A 21635-nucleotide genomic window follows, 5' to 3' on the forward strand; every position below is an offset into this window, starting at 1 on the left:
GCAAGAATACTGGAGTGGGTTGCCATGTCCTTCTCCAGGAGAGCTTCCCAATGCAGGGATTGAATCCACGACTCTATGTCTCCTGCATCGACCGGGGGGTTCTGTCCCTCAGTGTCCTGCAGAGTTCTCAACACAAGAACCTGAGAGTGTCAGCAAAAGCATCCCAAGAAGTCACTCTTGAATCCCTCTAAGCCTACAGGGAAGTTGCTGTTATTCAGTCACTCAGCCATGTCCGACTCTTTGAAACCCCATGGACTGCAGCATGCCAGGCTTCCTGTCATTCAGTATCTCCTGGAGCTTGCTCAAACTCATGTCTATTGGGTCAGGGTTGCCATCCAACCATCTCATTCTCTTTAACCCCCTTCTCCTCTTGCCCCTCAATCTTCTATAGCATCAGGGTCTTTTCTAATAAGTCAGCTCTTTGCATCAGGTGGCCAGAGTACCAGAGCTTCAGCACCAGTCCTTTCAATGAATATTCAGGACTGATTTCCTTTAGGATTGACTGGTTTGATCTCCTTGCAGTCCAAGGGATTCTCAAGTGCAGTCCAAGGGATTCTCAAGTCTTCTCCAGCACCACAGTTCGAAAGCATCAATTCTTCGATGCTCAGTCTTCTGTATGGTCCAATTCTCACATTGATATATGACTGCTGGAAAAACCACAGCTTTAAGTATATGAACCTTTGTCGGCAAAGTAATGTCTCTGCTTTTTAATATGCTGTCTAGGTTTGCAACAACTTTTCTTCCAAGGAGCAAATGTCTTTTAATTTCATGGCTGAAGTCACCATCCACAGTGATTTTAGAGCCCCCCAAAATAAAGTCTGTCACTGTTTTCATTGTTTCCCCATCTGTTTGCCATGAAGTGATAGGACCGGATGCCATGATCTTCATTTTTTTTAATGTTGAGTTTTAAGTCAACTTTTTCTCTCTCTTCTTTTACTCTCATCAAGGGGCTCTTGAGTTTCTCTTTCCTTTCCCAAAGTTGAAGAAAACTACCAGTCATGCTTCTCCATATTTTCCCTCATCAGCAGAACATTTCAATCAGCTAAGTGGAGTTGGGGAGGATCTCAGGGCCACAGAGAATGGGTGGAGGCAAAATTGTGCAAAGGGGCACTAATGTCTCGAAGGGCTTTTCAGAGGTCCTGGGACAGAGCTGCCCTTCCATTCTCACATGGAGCTAGGACCTTGACTCATTTCCTCTCTCAGGCAGCAGTATCCACTCCAGGCTATGTATCAATGGGGACAGATATCAGCCTAAAACCACAGCATACAATGGGAGACCATTCAGGACTAGGTCACTGTAGTGAATAAAAACACTTCTATTAAAAGCCATCTGCATTCTGGGGCTTCATCAGGTACTTACTAAACATCATCTCTCATTTTCACAACAGCCCTGCCTGCCAAATGCTATTCTCTTCATTCTACTGATAACAAACTAAAACTCAGAGAGCTCAACTTGGCAAAAATCACACGTATCCCTGGAAGTTCACTTGCACGTGTGCCTTTTCCATTGTATCACAAAGCTTCTATCATCATCAAATGTTAGAGCCGAAAAAGACTGCTATACTTATAGTTTAACCCATTCACTTTATAAATGAAGATACAGAGAAAGTAAAATGATGAAGCTGAGGCCACAATGTAAGTGCCAGACCTTGCAGGAATCTAAATTCCCCATTCAGTGCTCGGGTCACTATGCGGAACCCATGACAATTCCCTTCTTGCCTTTGCAGAAGCGATAGAGGATCATTTGAGGATCAGGATAAATACTAGAACGTAATTCTCCTGTAACATGAATTCTCCCGTAACATGAATTCTCCCATAACACGAATTCTCCCATTTACCTCACCCTGGTTCTTACAGGACCCCTGGGACCTGTATGACGTCTGAGGACCTCCTGGGAACAGTATGAGGCTCCAATTCTAACCCCAAGACCTCCCTCACCATCTCCTCCTCAGTACAGGTTTCCTTGTGTACAACTATAAGGGAAAGGATGGACTCTCCAGGGTAGAAGTGAAAGTCCACCAAAAGAATAAAAACAGTAAGCATTGAAATTCAAGATTAGGAGAGGAATGATGGTAGACTGGAAATCCAGATGGCATTTCTACGATTGGAAAGTTTCTTCTTCTCTAAGAAACTACTCATCATGACTTCTGGAAAGCCCCATTAATTTCTCATCAGGTCAGTTTCTACTGCTGATATCATGTTTAAGTTCTGTGAAAAGACATTCTTATCCTATTAAGGTTTATGAATAAATGATGAAAACTGTGGCATATTTTAAATTGGACTGTTCTACTGATTAGGGACAGAAGGCTAAGAACAAAAAACCCTACACCCCATTTATTACACAAGAATAGGTATTCAGTCCATTTTGCTGGTGTCTCCTTTCTACTGTTCAAATCTTGCCCCTTCCCTCAAGTTAGTACTTCTGAAACTTGTATCAGCAAAATGTTGTTAGCAGATCTAGTGAAGATTTGTTCTATCAAGAGGCTAAAGCTGGTAACAAAAAGGTGGTTTGTAGATGATCTGGTAATTTCAGTGGTCACTGTTAGCAAAGCCCCAAATCATGGTTGATGACTGAGTCTTCAGTGACTCATCTTTGCGGTAAAAGGAGAGGGTTTCTGGGAACCACCCAGAATTTCAAGGACATCTGTTTAAAAGTGACAAGAAATCAAGGGCATCCTACCTGGTCTAAGGAACTCAACAAATTGAATCTTGTTAGTTTGACCTTTAGGAGTCATTACTGAGAGTCAGTCAGGAAAATTCCCATGTGGGTTGGGCCAGTGAGCTGGGGTTTTAGTAACCCTTATAACAGTACAGGGAGATGAACAGCCATGTACCATGTCTGGCTGTAGCACTGCGATGGAGTGGAAGAAAGAGTTAAGGCGTTTTATTGCTTTAAGGCTTCCCCTGCATTTCGATGTCTGTCCTGCCTTGTTCTAATTTCAAGGCCAGCAGGCCTACTGGCATTACAACAAGTACTAATTAGAAACAATGGTTTAAAAACCATCTCCTCCATCCTTTTGCCATATTGGAGTAGTTCATAACAGAACTGCAACAGGGCTCCAGCTAGCATGAAATTGAAAACATTTTCCTGAGGATTATGTACTGGTCACCTTTTCTAGTTCCTTACCTGAAGAAAAATGGTTACTATAGTATAGGGGTGGGTTTTCAAATTTAGCTATTATGTCTTCAGTGGCCACTTACTGATGTAAGTCTAGAGCTCAACAGACTGCTATCTAATCTCTCACCACTGCAGTGAGGAAGGCTAGGCACACTGAAATCCCCCACACCATGCCATAAAGTAAGCCCATCCTTCTCAGTAAGTGGATGCCTAATAACAATTAAAAGCAGAGGGAAAGAGATCTTTCAACTGAGAAGTGCTACAGGCAGTTAAATAGAGAAGAGAAGAAGCACTTCACAGTTTTGTGATAATTGTATGGATAAATATGAAATGCAATATTTAACACTAATCTAGCATTAAGAGCAGAAGTTATTTATTCTTAAAATAGTCTTTTCAAAAATGAAATACCACTGATTCTGAGCTTTAAAGATAACTTTGAAAGTAGGTATATTTCTACTTTAAAGAATGTTTCTAAAATCCATCTAATCCACCATCTCCTCCATCTCCTGCCTTAGTTCTCAGGGATGAAAGGAGAGCTCTGTTATATTTTCCAAGCCAATGACACATTCTTGTTTTCAGAAATGTTGAAATATCAAGATAAATATGTACTTCAAATAATATAGTAGTAAAAGTCTGAAGACAGAGAATCTTTGGCACCTTCAATGATGCTGATATGAAAAGGGCTCCTTTAACTCTACTGTGACTTGTGTGCTAATGGTCATAAGATGGCTGCTATAGCACCAGGCATCATGTCTACACTTGAAGGAGGAAAAAGAAAGGAGCACAGGACAGCAGTGACACAACTGCTATTTTATCATAAAGACAATTCCTTTCCAGAAGCCTCCTAACATAATCTCACCTTCATTGTCAATAACATAGTCCTATGACCTCATATACTGTAAGAAAAGCTGGAAAATGTAGTAGCTGCAAAGGAGAATGCAATTTCTGACTAGTCTAACCTTATCTCAAATCAGGAAATGAACCTGTGTAATTATTATTCCAAACAAAATCAAGGCTTATTACCAAGAAAGGAAGCAAGAAATAGCTTTTGGAGTGTTTAGGAGGCAACTAGTTATGTCTGCTAGGTTCTGTAAAAAAGGAAAAGAAAAATGATATTCGTTTAAAATTTTAGCTGCTTTTCTTAAATTAGCAGTTGGAGAAAATCTCTGGTTTTAGACAAGAGAAATAATAATCAGGGGTCTAAAGAGACTGGGATATTTATGTAAGTTACTGACTTTACTCAGCGATCTAGAACTCACATACTGCTACATAGATACTATAAATTTCAGACTTTTAATTTCAAATCTGTTATGTGATTCATTCTCCTTCCCTGTCAAATGCTATATAATTTCAATAGCATCTCTGGCCTATAAGATATCAATAAGATTAATAGGTTTTTCTGTTTGATGTTTTATAAAATTATGGCTAATTTTCTGGTATGATTAAAGGATAGCATCTTTAAAAGTCTAATTTAATGGATAATGTATAGGCTAAACGAGGAAAACTACTGGGGAAAGTCTCTGTTCTCATGGCCCCAAATGTATTGTTTTCCATCCATATACAGATGTTTTTATTAGCACATAATTAACATAAAGTGTATACATACCCTTTTCCTCTTGTAGTAAGTAGGTAGTGATGAAGAATAATGAACTCCTGGGCTTCCCTGATGACTCAGTGGTAAAGAACCCATCTGCCAATGCAGGAGACACAGGTTCAATCCTTGATCCGAGAAGATCCCACACGCAACAGAGAAACTAAGTCCATGCGCTACAACCACTGAGCCTGTGCTCCAAAGCCCAGAAGCCGCAACAAGAGAAGCCACTGTGATGAGAAATCCAAGCATTGCAACTGCAGCTAGAAAGCAGAGAAAAGCCAGCACAGCAATGAAGGCCCAGCACAGCCAAAAATAAAATAATAAATAATAGTGAACTCCTTTAATACCTTCTGTGGGGTTAATTAAATAAGTGCTAAAACTAAAGTAATATGAAAGCCTCATTAATCAGCCAATCCTGATATCTGATGTTGACTGGCGTCAGAATAACATTGGAACAATGTGTTCCAGTAACACTGGAACACTGAACTCCATTCCACTGATACTTTTTGTTAACAGCTCTTTAGGAGTTGACCTTCACCAGGAATCCTTGAGGGGAGAGAAGGAATCCTATTATTATTGGACCTGAGTAGTCTGTAACACACCAGGATTTTATGGAAACCTGACATGAGAGAAATACAAGCCATCTAGCGAGTTAAAGAGCTTCCAAGCATAGGCAACAAGATGAGCTTCGAGGCCAGGTGGTCAGGATTCATATGGCTCTCCTACTTACTATGCTGTATGATTTCCATCACTTACTTGTTCTCTGAGGTTTTTTTTTTTTTTTTCATAGCCAGCATAGTTTCTATCCAGGATAGATACTCAGCAAGTGGCTGATACTAATTAACATTCAGGCTCCTTCTCAGTCAAACTTAGAAGGTAGGAATGTGATTTGGAGTTTCCCAGAAAGCTGCTGACATTTCCGTACCCCCAGCATCCACCACCACCCCCCAAAAAAAACCCCACATCATCTGTCATGTGACAAGTCCTAGGACCCAGTGATCCGTGCCTTTGGTTTACAATGAAGTAGCACTTCCCAGAGATCATAAGGTCTCTAAGGACAAAAGTTTATTATTAACCTCTGCAGCTGTCCTTCTTATTTCTAGTATAGATCTTCTTCTGTTTTAATACATTCTTCTGTTTTAAGACACTAATACTTCTTCTGTTTTAAAACATCAGGGGCTAAATAAATATTTATAGAAAGAATTACACTAATTTAATTTAAATGTATAGTCCTTGCAATGAAGAATAATGAATTACATCTATTATAGGAGGAAAAAAAAAAAAACCTATCAGGTCCCTTTCAAAAGGAACAGGGAAGGGAGAGAAAATGAGAATGTGTCCCAAATAGTAAACAACTGTCCCAGAGGGTCTTTGTTGGATTACCCAGAGATAGAAAGAGAATGGACCTAGGCAGAAGCACCAAAAGAAGTTTTTAGGAAGTTATCTTATAGCTTCAGGAATAAAAGAATCACAACAACAAAATGCAGTCATCATATAAAATATCAGAACTTATTTTTCAATATGGTAATATGTTCTATTAAATGAAAATAAAGATATGTGTCTTATAGTGTTTTTGAACCTTTAGGGCCTCCAAAGATTTCAATCTGGCCTTGCTGGAGGCATGGGAATAACCTGTCAAACATTGCCTAACCCAAGTGATCAGGTTAGTATCCGCAGAGGTAGGTATGTGGATAGAATGTATCTTCCCACAGCAACTCTGGTTCATGACAAGATGCTTGCTCCAACTTAGGTCAGAATTACTCCAGATATACACTGAGATCTGGAGTTTGGAGAGGACAGTGAGTTGAAGATGTAAGTTTCAGTATGCGATAGTATTTAACATACAAATATTTCAGATTCTTCTAAACCAAGTAGCATCCCTACCTTTATGTCTTCAACACTGTGGGTCCAACCACTAGCCTCTCTGACAAATTTCCCAGCTGTGCAGGGAAATACCCACAAAACATCATCCTATATATCCTAGGGTACAAAGGACTGCTTGGGCAGCAAAAGAAAAAAAAAAAAAAAGCAGCAGCTGTGGCTTTTTGTCTTACCCAGTGCAGAGAGAATCCTTTCTACAAGGCTTTTGCAGTGCCTGCCTGGTCAGTGCTCAGTGTTGGTAGCTGCAACCTTATCTCATCGGACTCTTTGCATCTCTACCAACCTGTTAGCTCTTTGAGGGCAGGAACTGTCTTTTATAGTCCATACCATTCATTTTCTATTGCTATTGTAACACAAAACTGCCACAGACTTAGTGGCTTAAAATCTTACCCTTAAGGAGATCAGAAGCACAAACCGGTCTCACTGGACTAAAGGTGAGGGGTCAACAGAATTGGGTTGTTTCTGGAGGCTCCAGGGGAGAATCTATTACTGCCCTGTCCTTTTCAGCTTCTGGACGGTACCTGCACTCTTTGGCTTGTGGCCTCATTTTTGTCTTCAAAGCCATACAACAACACTGGGCTGAGATCTTTTTATGTTGCCCTCTCACTGGTGCTCCTCCTTCTGCTTCCCTTTTCCACTAATAAGCACCCTTGTGACTACTGTGGACCCACCTGAGTAATCCAGGTTACTGTCCCCATTTCAAAGTCAGATGATTAGCAACTTCTATTCCCCTTTACCATGTAACCTATTCACCTGTTCTTAGGATTAGGATGTGGACATCTTTGGGGGAACTCGGTTTGGAATCCATAGCTCTAAGTACAATGTTTAGTGCATTTCAGCTCTCAATCAATGAAAATGAATGAATGAAAGAACAAGTGAAGCAGTTAATGCATCTCTCAGTGCCTGCAGCTAGGTGTTTTCCTCCAGAAAATAGCCTACTTTTAAGGAGCATACCTGCTCATCTATTTTTAGTGGGATTTGGAGAAGAGAGAGAGATGTAAAGCAGTTTGTGGATAGTTTAAAATTACCATCTTGATAATTTAGGTTATTTAGGATACCTTAAAATTAGGTATCAGTAGATGAAAGGAGTGATGGTGGATTAGACGCTAAGTCCTTTCCAACTCTTGTGACCCCGTGGACTGTATGCCTGCCAGGCTCTTCTGTCCATAGGAATTTCCAAGCAAGAATACTGGACTGGAGTGGGTTGCCATTTCCTTCTCCAGACGAAAGGAATAGAAAACCTTAAAGAAAGAAAACATTCGGTATCCAATCTTCTACCAATCTAAAGCAATAGGTAGTAAAAATGAACATATATGCATATGTGTATATCTGAATCACTTTGCTATACACCAAAAACTAACAAAACATTGTAAATCAACTGTAATTTAAAAAAAAATCTTATCTGTAACTTAGTGTATGAAATCTACTCTTTACTTATGGGCTTGTGATTCTAGTAATCCAGAGAACCGAATCCAAAACAGTTTAATCCTCTGACTGACACTAATGCTGAAAATAATTTTCAAGTATTTTTCCATGATTCTGTATAAATATCATATCATAGCCAGATCATCAAAGCAGTGAGAACCAACCAGAAAAATGCCTTCACCTACCCCCATACCCACAGAACTCTGTCTTCCCCCATTACACTCTAATTGTATTATTTGACCATCCATCTTTCCTATTTGTCCATGAGTTTCCTGAGAATAGTGCTCATCTGCCTCTCTAACTTATTATTGCAAGCCCAGTGCTGGGCCCATGGTAGGCGTTCAATCAACCATTGGTGAATGTCTTTGTTCAATTACTATGCACAAAGCACAAGTTGAACCAGAGGCAGTTTTTCATTATTACCATATTCATCCTTATACCTTAAGGACTCAGGCTTAAATTTCTCTTGGGAAAACTGCCCTTTGACTCATTCATCAGACTCTGACCTTAGACTGCCTTGAACAGATATTCATTAGTCAGTTAATCAACAAACTGTTCTATGTCCCACACAGTGGAATAAGAACACTGTGTATCACCACTCTGATTGTGTTACTGATGAAGTTACAGAAGTGGAAATTCCTCTTCAGAGCATCTTCAGGTTGAGTCTTGACACAAGAAACATTCCGTGGGTGTTATCTGAGAACACACTGTAAGCAAAGTTTATAAGTTGGGTTTATTTGATTTTTATTTCATTTTTCAAATCTAACTCCCTTGAATCTGTGAGTAATCTTGTGCAATTATGAAAATTTGATTCATCCTGGGAATCAATTCCAAATACTTTATCCTTTCAAAGAGGTGCTGCTTTTGTCATGATGGTGAACAGATTTTCAAGCCGTGGTTCACGGAACCACAGACTTTCCTAGGGGTTGTTGAGAAGCCTATTTATGTAAAACATGCAATATATTTTCTCAAATTCTACCCTAACATGGCATTAAAAGCTTTAGCTCTACAGTATGAAAAAAGTTTAAAAAAATTTTTTAAAAGTCAGTGCACATTAAAAGGAAAGAAAATATTTTGTGCATGTAAACTCTCTCACCACTGAGTTCTGCTTATCAGCAACTCCAATTCCAATCTGCATCCAGGCAGCAGCTTAAGATAATATAACAGAACTCCGAGCGAGTATGCAGTGTGGTGATTTGGTCTATAATCTTATATTCATCCAGACTATACTTATGAGAGGAACAATACTCGACAAATTCAAGGTTTAAGAGCATGACCCTGGAACCAGACTTCCTGAGTTTGATTGTCAGTTTGGCCAGTTATTGGCTGTGTGACCTTGAGAAAAGTTTCTTAACTACCTCAGTGTTCTCTACTATCAAATGGAATATGATAAAAGATATCATCTCAATGAATTGTTACAAGGATTAAAGATTTTTAATATATTAATATATACAAAAATCAAAGTGCAGGGCTTGGAACAAGGTCAGCACTATTGTGGTTACCACTATCTGGAATGCCTGTTGTGTCCCTAATTGGTCCCCTTCAGTCCCGTGCCTGTAAATGATATCTCTGCTACACAACACTCCTTAAGTACAGAGCGACATCACTGGTTGTTCCTCTGAGCTTCAGGTGCGCACAACTGAAGTCTTCCTGACATGGCCCCTTGGATGACTTATAAGCATCTCAAATTTCACAGACCTAAAACAGAACTGTTGACATTCCCACAAAGCTGCTCTTCTCCAAGTCTTCCCTAGTAATTAGCACTGCCATATACTCCATTGCTCAGGCCCAAAACTTTGGAATAATCCATTGTTCCCATAGTCTAGTAATCCTATTCGCATTAACTATGAAATGCATCCTAAAAATAGCCAGGTATCTTTTCTACACCCATGGCTTCCACCCTAGTCCAAGAAACTCCGGTCTTTTACTTGGACTACTGGAGCAAGAACTTTGAACAGATCTCCACACATCCTCTCTTGCCCTCCATAATCCATTTTCTACCATCATGGCTTACTATCAGCCTCCAAATATAATCAGAGCTCCTCACTGGCCTAGAAGAGCCCAAATGATTTGTCTCCTGTCTACATGAGCTGTGAGCTTTGTGTGCACTTAGTCATGTCTGACATTCTGCAACCCTATGCACTGCAGCCCACCAGGATCCTCTGTCCATGGAATTTTCCAGGCAAGAATACTGGAAACAGTTGCCATTTCCTCCTCCAAGGGATCTTCCTGACCCAGGGATCAAACTTCAGTCTCCTGCATTGCAGGTAGATTCTTTACCATCTGAGTCCCCAGAACAATCACATCTGACAGGTCTCTGTCCCCCGGGCACAAACCAAGCTCCTTACAGTCTCAGGTCTTTGTGTTTGCTTTCTTCTCTATCTGAGAGGTTCCTCACTTGGGATTTTGGTTGAGTCTTTTTTCCCATTAATCTCTCAGTTTCCTCCTCAGTGCTCTCCATCCTCATCCCTGCAGTTGTTCACTATTAGATTGTTAAATCACACCATCTTATTTACTGTGTCACATTTATTACTAGCTAGAATCAGCCCATTTATTTTGGGGTTATCTATCATTGATCACAATAAACTGTGGAGAATTCTGAAAGAGATGGGAATACCAGACCACCTGACCTGCCTCTTGAGAAACCTGTATGCAGGTCAGGAAGCAACAGTTAGAACTGGACATGGAACAACAGACTGGTTCCAAATAGGAAAAGGAGTTCGTCAAGGCTGTATATTGTCACCCTGTGTTTTTAACTTATATAGAGAGTACATCAGGAGAAACGCTGGGCTGGAAGAAGCACAAGCTGGAATCAAGATTGCTGGGAGAAATATCAATAACCTCAGATATGCAGATGACACCACCCTTATGGCAGAAAGTGAAGAGGAACTAAAAAGCCTCTTGATGAAAGTGAAAGTGGAGAGTGAAAAAGTTGGCTTAAAGCTCAACATTCAGAAAACAAAGATCATGGCATCCGGTCCCATCACTTCATGGGAAATAGATGGGGAAACAGTGGAAACAGTATCAGACTTAATTTTTCTGAGCTCCAAAATCACTCCAGATGGTGACTGCAGCCATGAAATTAAAAGACGCTTACCCCTTGGAAGGAAAGTTATGACCAACCTAGATAGCATATTCAAAAACAGAGACATTACTTTGCCAACAAAGGTCCATCTAGTCAAGGCTATGGTTTTTCCTGTGGTCATTTATGGTTGTGAGAGTTGGACTGTGAAGAAGGCTGAGCACCGAAGAATTGATGCTTTTGAACTGTGGTGTTGGAGAAGACTCTTGAGAGTCCCTTGGACTGCAAGGAGATCCAACCAGTCCATTCTGAAGGAGATCAGCCCTGGGATTTCTTTGGTAGGAATGATGCTAAAGCTGAAACTCCAGTACTTTGGCCACCTCATGCGAAGAGTTGACTCATTGGAAAAGACTCTGATGCTGGGAGGGATTGGGGGCAGGAGGAGAAGGGGATGACAGAGGATGAGATGGCTGGATGGCATCACCAACTCAATGGACGTGAGTCTCAGCAAACTCCAGGAGTTGGTGATGGACAGGGAGGCCTGGCGTGCTGCGATTCATGGGGTCGCAAAGAGTCAGACATGACTGAGCGACTGATCTGATCTGATCTATCATTGATCGGTCTATACTGGGCATTCAGTAAATCCTAACACATACTAGGCCCTGTGGCAGAAGAACAGTCCCCTAAAGATGTCTATGTCCTAATCTTCAGAACCTGTGAATATGTCACCTTACACAGCAAAAGGGAATTTTCAGATGTGCTTGTATAAAAAATCTTGAGATACAGAGATCAGGATCAGGATTTTCTGGCATGGCCCAATATGATTACAAGGGTCCTTATGGAAGGACCACAAAGGTTCTACAAGAAGGTCACCATCAGAAAGACAGGAGATGTGACAGTGAGAGCTGAAAATGGAGAGGCACTTTGGAAGTGGAGGAAGGGAACATCACCGTGCAATGCAGGCGGCCTTTAGAAGCTGAAAAAGGCAAGGAAACAGGTTCTCCTCTGGAGACTCCAGAAGGATGCAACCCTGCCAACACCTTGATTTTAGCTCCATAAGATCAATTTTTGATTTCTGACCTTCAGAGCCAGTAAGTTAACAAATGTGTGTAGTTTATCTGTAGTAATTTGTTACAGCAGCAATAGGAACAAAAGAGTTCTAAATGTTAGGGATAAAACAGTGAAGAATAAAATAGTAGACATGCCTTTCTGCCCTCATAGAAGTTATAAACTATGAATAGTAGAGGATAAAAAGCAAAGAGTAAATAGTAAAAATATATTCTGAGGAAAACTAGAAGGTAAGACGCACTAAGGGGAAAATAAAGCAGGAAAAAGAGATAGGAAAGACAGACTGGAAGCTACTACAATTTTACTAGTATTTTGGGAACACTAAGAGCTTAAACACTTGAAGGAGGGAAGGGAGACACAATGCAGACAAAGGGGAAGAGAATCCTAGACTGAGGGAAGAGCCGCCGATGACTTAGAAGGGGGCGTGCTTGACGTATTAAAGCAGTGGTGTCCAACCTTTTTGGCACTAGGGACTGGTTTCATGGAAAACAATTTTTCAGTGGACAGGGGGTGGGGAGATAGTTTTTGGATGATTCAAGCACAGTAGGATTCACACTCCCTTGAGAATCTAATGCCAGGAGACAAGGCTCAGAGAGAAAATGTGAGCAATGGGGAGCAGCTGTAAATACAGATGAAGTTTTGCTTGATTGCCCACTGCTCACCTCCTGCTGCGTGGCCAGATTCCTAACAAGCCGTGGACCACTTTCATATAAATGGGATTGAGTATGTAAAAAAAAAAAATCAGGGAGAAAGGGAAAGATACATCCAACTAAACACAGAGTTCCACAGAAGAGCAAGAAAAGACAAGAAGGCCTTCTTCAATGAACAATGCAAAGAAACAGAGGAAAATAACAGGAAGGGAAAGACTAGAGATCTTTCCAAGAAAATTGGAAATATTAAAGGAACATTTTATCCAAAGATGGGCACAATAAAGTACAGTAACAGTAAAGACGTTAAGAAGCAGAGGAGAGCAAGAAGAAATGGAAAGAATACACAGAAGAATGTACAAAAAACATCTTAATGACCCAGATAACCACAATGGTGTGGTCACTCAGGCAGATCCAGAGATTCTGGAGTGTGAAGTCAAAGGGGCCTTAGGAAGCACTGCTGTTAATAAAGCTAGTGGATGTGATAGAATTCTAGCAGAGCTACTTAAAATCCTAAAAATGATGCTATCGAAGTGCTGTGCTCAGTATGTCAGGAAATTTGGAAAACCCAGCAGTGGCCACGGGACTGGAAAAGGTCAATACTCATCCCAATTCCCAAAAAGGGCAGTACTAAAGAATGTTCAAGCCACCGGACAGTTGCACATATCTCCCATGCTAGTAAGGTTATGCTCAAAATTCTGCATGCTAGACTCAGTGAAACATGCTTATGTGAACAAAGAACTTCCAGATGTCCAAGCTGGATTTAGAAAAGGCAGAGGAACCAGGGATCAAATTGCCAACATTAACTGGGTCATAGAAAAAGCAAGAGAATTCCAGAAAAACATCTACTGCTTCACTGACTACGCGAAAGCCTTTGACTGTGTGGATCATAACAAACTGTGGAAAATTCTTAAACAGATGGGAATAGCAGGCTACTTTACCTGTCTCTCGAGAAACCTGTATGCAGAACAAGAAACAACAGTCAGAACTCTGCATGGAACAACTGACTGGTTCAGGATTGAGAAAGGAGTAAGACAAGGCTGTTTACTGTCACTCTGTTTATTTGACTTATATGCAGAGCACATCATGAGAAATGCCAGGCTGGGTGAGTTACAAGCTGGAATCAAGATTGCCAGGAGAAATAGCAACAATTTCAGATATGCATATGATACCACTCTAATGGCAGAAAGTGAAGAGGAACTAAAGAACCTCTTGAGGAGGGTGAAGGAGGAGAGTGAAAAAGCCAGCTTGAAACCAAATATTAAAAAAACTAAGATCATGGCATCCAGTCCCATCACTTCATGGCAAATAGAAGGGGAAAAGGTGGAAGCAGTGGCAGATTTCCTCTCCTTGGGCTCTTAAATCACTGCAGATGAAGACTGCAGCCATGAAATTTGAAGACCATTTCTTCTTGGCAGGAAAGCTATGACAAAATTAGACTGTGTGTTAAAAAGCAGAGACATCACTTCATTGACAAAGGTCCATATAGTCAAGGCTATGATCTTTTAAGTAGTCATGTGTGGTTGAGAGAGCTGGACCATAAAGAAGGCAGAGTGCTGAAGAATTGATGCTTTTGAATTGTAGTACTGGAGAAGACTCTTGAGAATCCCTTGGACAGCAAGGAGATCAAACCAGTCAATCCTAAAGGAAATCAACTCTGAATACTCATTGGAAGGACTGATGCTGAAGCTGAAGCTCCAATACTTTGGCCACCTGAGGCTGAGAAAGACTGAAGGCAAAAGGAGGAGAGGATGAAAGAGGATGAGATGGTTGGATGGCATCACTGATGCAATGGACATGAACTTGGGCAAATTCGGTGTGGGACAGGGAGGCCTGGTGTGCTGCAGTCCGCGGGGTCACAAAGACTCAGACACAACTCGGCGACTGAGCAAAAAACAAACAAAAACAACATTCCATTGTATGGATATACCACAGTTTCCCTATCCATTCACCCATGGAAAAATGTTTGGGTTGTTTATAGTTTAGGGATATTATAAATAATGCTTCTATGAACATTTATGAATAGGATTTTTTCGGTGACAAGTATTAATTGCTCTAGGATGAATATCACGGAGGGTAATTGCTGGATCATATGGTAAGTAAACATATAACTTTATTTAAAAAATAACTGCCAAGCTGTTTTCTTGAATGATTGTTTCAGTTTTCATTCTTTTCACCAATAGATGAGAGATCCATCTGTTCCGGATACTTGATAAAAGTTGCTATTATCAATATAATTTTTATTTTAGCCTTTTTAACAGGTGTGGGGTGATGTCTCACCATGGCTTTAATGAGAAAATTATTTAATGGCTAATTATGTTGAATATATTTTCATGGCTTATTGGCCATTTGTCTTTTCTCTCTAGTGATATGTCTGTTCAGTATATTTTGCCCATTTTCTAATTGGGTTGTTTATCTTCTCATTATTGAGTTTAGAGAGTTTGCTATATATTCTACATACAAATCTTTTGTCAGATAATGTGATTTGCAAATATTTCTCTCCAATTGCGAATTGTCCTTTAATTCTCTTAGCAGCGTCATTCTCAGAGCAAAAGTTTAGAAAGTTCATACGGTCCAATTTACTGATTTTTCTTTTATGGATTGGTTTCTGGGGTCATGTCTAAAACTCTGCTTAGTCTTAAATTATGAAGATTTTCTTTTATGTTTTCTTCTAAAAGTTTTAGAGATGTGTACTTTAAATTAGATTCATGATCAATTTTGAGTTAGTTATTTTATAAAATGTGAGTTTTAGGTTGAGGTTCATCTTTGTGCCAATGGATATGCAATTGTTTTAACACCATCTGTTGAAAAGACTGCCCTTTCCTCATTGAAGTGCTTTTGCATTTCTTGGCCACACTTGTATATTCTATTTCTGGAGTTCTGACTTTGTTCTATATCATACTGTGTTTTAATTGTTGAATTCCTTGTCTTTCTCACTGGACTTGAACCTAAGCATTGTGTTTTTCTCAATTCTGCTTCCAGGGCATTTGGCACAATGGACATTCTACAGTGAACATAGAGTAAATAAAGTTGATGAAATGAATGAAAGAAACTTGGCTCCTTTGGTTGGTTTTTATAAGTGATGATCCATCTAGTCAGCTTATATTTTTTGAGAGGAAATGAAAAACATTTTCACTAAATTATCTGTTATCCTTTCCAACATTTATTTGGTATCCATCTGTTCACATCACTTAATAGCTTTCTGAATCAATATTACTACATTTCATGAAATATGTGCACAAATATACTTACTCCAGGAGAAGGAAATGGCAACCCACTCCAGTATTCTTGCCTAAAGAATCCTGTGGAGAGAGGAGCCTGGTGGGCTGTTGTCCATAGGGTGGCACAGAGTCAGAAACGACTGAAGTGACTTAGCATGCATGCATGCACTGGAGAAGGAAATGGCAACCCACTCCAGTATTCTTGCCTGGAGAACCCCAGGCATGGAGGAGCCTGGTGGGCTGCCGTCTATGGGATCACACAGAGTCAGACACGACTGAAGTGACTTAGCAGCAGCAGCAGCATGCTTACTCTAAGAGAACTTCAATATGAGATTTGGTCCTTGTTCTTAAAGAACTTGCATCTCACAACACAGCATCATGATAACAAGCAGGGACTTCATGGTCAATCCAAACCAAGATGAGTCCACATAGCCACACACTAGCTGTGTGACCTTGAGCAAGTTGGTCAATTATTAAGGCCTCAGTTAGTCAGTGTGTACAATGCTGATGATAACAGCACATACCTCATTAGGGCAATGCAATGGTAAAATCTGGTGATGTAATTATTAGCAGAGTGTCCTTCTACTATTTAGTAAAGACTTAATAAATGCTAGCCTATACTATTTATTCCCATGTATTAATGTTATATATATATATAACATATATCATTTTATATATGTAATATACAGATAATATTTTTATATTAAATGTAACTTTAACTAAGGAAGAGTTTTTTGAGGTGGACTTGACGAGGCTTCAGCAAAATGAATAAAGAAAATATCCTTGTTCTATCTTACAACCTAAGTCAAAATTATAAATCGATTTTCAAAATCACTTTGTGGTCAGCGGTCCTTCTGATTTCTAGCTAAATCACAAAATCTGATATAAATAAGCATGAGGCATTTTCAAATCAGCAGTAAGTACATTTTTCAGAATTGCTCAGAGCAAATAGAAGTATTTACCCAATAAAAAGAGAAAGTTGCTGAGTTGGCAGGCTGCATTTTGATTACAGAGGACTGGCTATCCCAAAAAGTTAAATAAAACTTTCTTTTGCTCTCAGGAAACCATTTATGCTTTGCAATAGAAATGGTACTTATGTGAATATAATACTCTTTGCAATCATTAATCCTATCCCTTTAAACATCCTAATGGGCCCTACTGAATTTTCTAATTATTCTATGCTTTCTGTGAAGACATTACTCTAAGTGCTCATTATAAACAAATGAGTACACAAACATTTGGTGTATTAACAGATTTTCACCCTTTATAAACATCAAATATGTTTTATCATTTCTGTATGTAGTATGTAGAGATCTCTTCTGCCAGTAGATACTAGTGGATGAAATGAAAGTAAAATAGAGTTCTAATGCCTCTAAAGTTTCATGATGATGTGCCATGGGTTCTAGGTGAGTGAAGAGGGCAGATCTTTGCTGGCTTCTAAGACAGCTCCTGAGCAGCTGAGATGTCTGTCTTCTGACCCCAGGTCTTCTACTGGGGTCCATGAACATTTTTAAACATTGCATCTTTTTATTAAGAAAATCCATATCATATCCAGATGGAATCTGCTGGGTGACATTTTTGAAAACACTATAACACCCACTGGGGGCCATGTGTCAACTGCTGATTCCCTGAAAATACCACCCCAACAACCTGTGGCTGAAGCAAATGCACGTTTATTACTTACTGCAATAAGGAGGACTACCACCTTGACAGAGTCTTTGTAGCATCCTGGAGGGGAGAAGAAAAGGATAAGAGATACCTATGAGGTCTGAGGTCTGTTTTAGGTGACTTTTTCACTGGTAGAAGGTAGGGTGCGGGAGTTTGAATGGGGTTGGGCAAAGGCTGGGCAATGCTGACAACATTGGTAGGACAGGTGGAGTGAGGTGAGATTTGGGAGGGAATCTTGAAGGTGGTCAGTTCTCTGGGTAAACCTAGAGAGATCTAGTGTGCTGAGAAGGGATAAGGAAGCTAGCTGCATGGTCCATTGTTCAGAAAAATGGATTTTCCAGAAGTTCCTGAAATAAGTAAGCAAGTTTTTTTAATGTTATCTTCCTAAACAATTATTTCTTGGAATAACATCATCCTGTTAATAAAGTGATAGCCAGCCATGTGATTGGAGCCAGTTTTGGTTCTCAAGAGGCTGATGAATACATGACTTGGAGGCTCAGAGGTGTTCTTTATTGATTCTTTCCTTTGAGTTAAGGTACTGATGTCTCTAGGATGTGTCTCTTTAAATATAATTTCCCTCAAAAGTGGTAGAAAAATACATTGTTAACAGTATAAAATTAATCAGTAATTACAGGTTATTTAATGATTAAGTATATTATTTAATGATTAAATTATTAATCAGAAATCAGTCCCCTGAAAGGTCGCAGAAAGAGGCAAGGAAATATGGTTTGTTTGGTTTTTTTGAAGAAGGTATGGGGAGTTGACTGCCAAATTGGAACTCCACTGCCTCAGGAGGATGGACTGCAGCTCTTTTCTAGATTATCATTATTTGTTTTCCTATTCTACTCCCATTCTAGTAAAAAAAAAAAAAGCCTCTTTTAATTCCTTATTGTCTTTTTATGTAGTAACTTTTCTTTTACATCAGATACACTTTTCCCTTAATTTCTCCTTTATCCTTCCAGTGAAATAGAGATATATAAATACAGCTGTATCTAATACTTTTTTCAATATGGCCTCAGGTCAACATCCTTAAATTCAAGCTGAAATTCTTTTATATCTACTATTCTCCAGATTAAATTCTTAGACAAGTCTTTTCTCCCTATTCTCCTTAAAGTGTAACTCCATTCACCTAGGCTAAGGATACAACAGGTATCTCCTAACCTTCAACCATTCTAGACCCTCCTATCTCACTTGAGATTTTTCTTCCCTTTAAAGATTATTACTAGAAAGATGGTAACGATAACCCTGTATGCAAGACAGCAAAAGAGACACAGATGTATAGAAGTCTTTTGGACTCTGTGGGAGAGGGCAAGGGTGGGATGACTTGGGAGAATGGCATTGAAACATGTATATTATCATATGTGAAACGAATCACCAGTCCAGGTTCGATGCATGATACAGGATGATCGGGGCTGGTGCACTGGGATGACCCAGAGGGGTGGGATGGGGAAGGAAGTGAGAGGGGGGTTCAGGATGGGGAACACATGTACATCCGTGGCAGATTCATGTCAATTTATGGCAAATCCAATACAATATTGTAAAGTAATTAGCCTCCAATTAAAATAAATTAATTTATATTAAAAAAAAGATGTGAAGAAAATATTTCAAAATATGAACAGTTGTTATCCATGGTTGCCGCTGCTGCTAAGTCGCTTCAGTCGTGTCCGACTCTGTGCGACCCCATAGACGGCAGCCCACCAGGCTCCCCCGTCTCTGGGATTCTCCAGGCAAGAACACTGGAGTGGGTTGCCATTTCCTTCTCCAATGCATGAAAGCGAAAAGTGAAAGTGAAGTCTCTCAGTCGTGTCCAACTCCTAGTGACCCCATGGACTGCAGCCTACCAGGCTCCTCCATCCATGGGATTTTCCAGGCCAGAGTACTGGAGTGGGGTGCCATTGCCTTCTCCGGTTATCCATGGTTAGGTAACAATTAATTTTGCTTTCTTTATATTTTTAATATTTACATATGATGCTACAATGGAATGTAGTATTTTTATTTTTAAAACAAGTCATTAATTAAAATGTATTATTTTTATTTTTAAAAATAAATAAAGATTATTAGTAAAGTTGACTTCCTCCTCCTCTCAAGTTTTCCCTATCTCATTTTCAGTTCATGATTTTCTCATTCCTTTCCAAATCTACTATTCCCTTAAAGTTTCACTTTTCTTCTGTTTTCATAAATATCTTCTCATCTATCACCACCTCAAACCTTTCCAGCATCACCAGCACACAAGGTTATCAGAGCTTTCTTCTGTTAGTATGTAAAAACCAAATTCCAAACTGAATAGTAGATAATTTTCCTTAGAACATTAATACTCTTAAGACAGGTTCCTGAAGATATATACACACATATATATAATTGAGTTTTTCTCTCAAAACAAAGATGACACATTAATAGATTAATGAATGAAGTAAATAAAAATGTTGTCATTGCCTAGTATTTTGCTTCCTAGGAATGTATCCCAAAATAGAAAAAAAGGAGAAAGATCCACATAAGGCTTCTGTAAGCCATGTTAAGGGTGCAGGAATTTAATCTAAAGTCAATGTTAAGCCACTAAAATGTTTCAACTTGGTGATGATAATTTGCATTTTGAGTTCTAGAGGGTTCAGTTCAGTTCAGTTCAGTCGCTCAGTTGTGTCCGACTCTTTGCATCCCCATGAATTACAGCATGCCAGGCCTCCCTGTCCATCACCAACTCCTGGAGTTCACTCAAACTCACGTCCATCAAGTCGGTGATGCCATCCAACCATCCCATCCTCTGTCATTACCTTCTCCTCCTGCCCCTAATCACTCCCAGCATCAGAGTCTTTTCCAGTGAGTCAGTTCTTTGAATCAGGTGGCCAAAGTATTGGAGTTTCAGCTTTAGCATCATTCCTTCCAATGAACAACCAGGACTGATCTCCTTTAGAATGGACTGGTTGGATCTCCTTGCAGTCCAAGGGACTCTCAAGAGTCTTCTCCAACACCACAGTTCAAAAGCATCAATTCTTCAGTGCTCAGCTTTCTTTACAGTCCAACTCTCACATCCATACATGACGACTGGAAAAACCATAGCCTCGACTAGATGGACCTTTGTTGGCAAAGTAATGTCTCTGCTTTTGAATATGCTACCTAGGTTGGTCATAACTTTCCTTCCAAGGAGTAAGTGTCTTTTTATTTCATGAGATAATTAGTGGATGTTAATAAGATCTTGGGGTAAATTGTATATTGGATGTGAGAAAGAGAAATGTTAGGGTGAACTCTTAGCTTTCAGGTAGCACCACTCACTTAAATGGGAAGCACCAGAACTTTAGAACTTCATTGTCCAAAATGGTAGATATCAGTCATGTTTAAATTAATTAAAATTAAATAGAATTTAAAATTCAGTTCCTCAGTTATATTAGTCTCATTTCAAGTGCTAATTAGCCACTGGCTCCCAAACTGGCCAGTGCAGACAGATATGTAACATTTCCATCACAGTGGACATTCCTATTGGGCAACACTGTGCTGGAAGAGACCCATGTAACAGTGATGGCCAGGAGCTGTCACTCTGGTCACTTTCCTTTTTTAGGTTCTTTTACTAATGATTATACCTAATATTAAGAAACTCACATGTATACTCATCATCTAAAAACACACAAACTCACTTCTGTGTGCTGTTTTCATAACCTTTCACCCAAACGCTGCGTAAGGGCATGCTTAGTGACCTCGCCCAGACAGAGTCCAGTCCTCACAAGTTAACTGGAGGAAAGGGAAGTAAGAGATCACGCCAGTGCACGTGATTCCAATAATAATCGAGTACTTTAGGCTGAGTTTTCCCAAAAGCATATCCTAATAAAATAATTTTGTGGAAAATCACTTATTTTAAAGATGATACCAAGGAATTTAAGGAAGGAGTGAGAGAGTAAATAGTAGAAAACCAACAAAGGGTGCATTAATGGGTGGGTTACTGCTGTGGGCAGTGGTCCCAAGCCGGCTGGGGACCTTTGGGGCAATGTGAGAAGCAGTTCTT

The 21635-nt window shown here is 39.7% G+C and overlaps 1 long non-coding RNA gene across 1 annotated transcript; it reads left to right on the forward strand.

Moving 5' to 3' along the window:
- The first annotated feature begins 1743 nt into the window (after positions 1-1743).
- LOC132343184 (uncharacterized) lies at positions 1744-15798 on the forward strand. The gene is made up of 3 exons (XR_009491890.1): positions 1744-2175; positions 6298-6375; positions 15738-15798. It is a non-coding gene; the product is annotated as an uncharacterized lncRNA (long non-coding RNA).
- The last annotated feature ends 5837 nt before the right edge of the window (positions 15799-21635 follow it).

The sequence above is a fragment of the Bos taurus genome, chromosome 20 (assembly GCF_002263795.3).
Source record: "Bos taurus isolate L1 Dominette 01449 registration number 42190680 breed Hereford chromosome 20, ARS-UCD2.0, whole genome shotgun sequence".
Lineage (NCBI taxonomy): Eukaryota > Metazoa > Chordata > Mammalia > Artiodactyla > Bovidae > Bos > Bos taurus.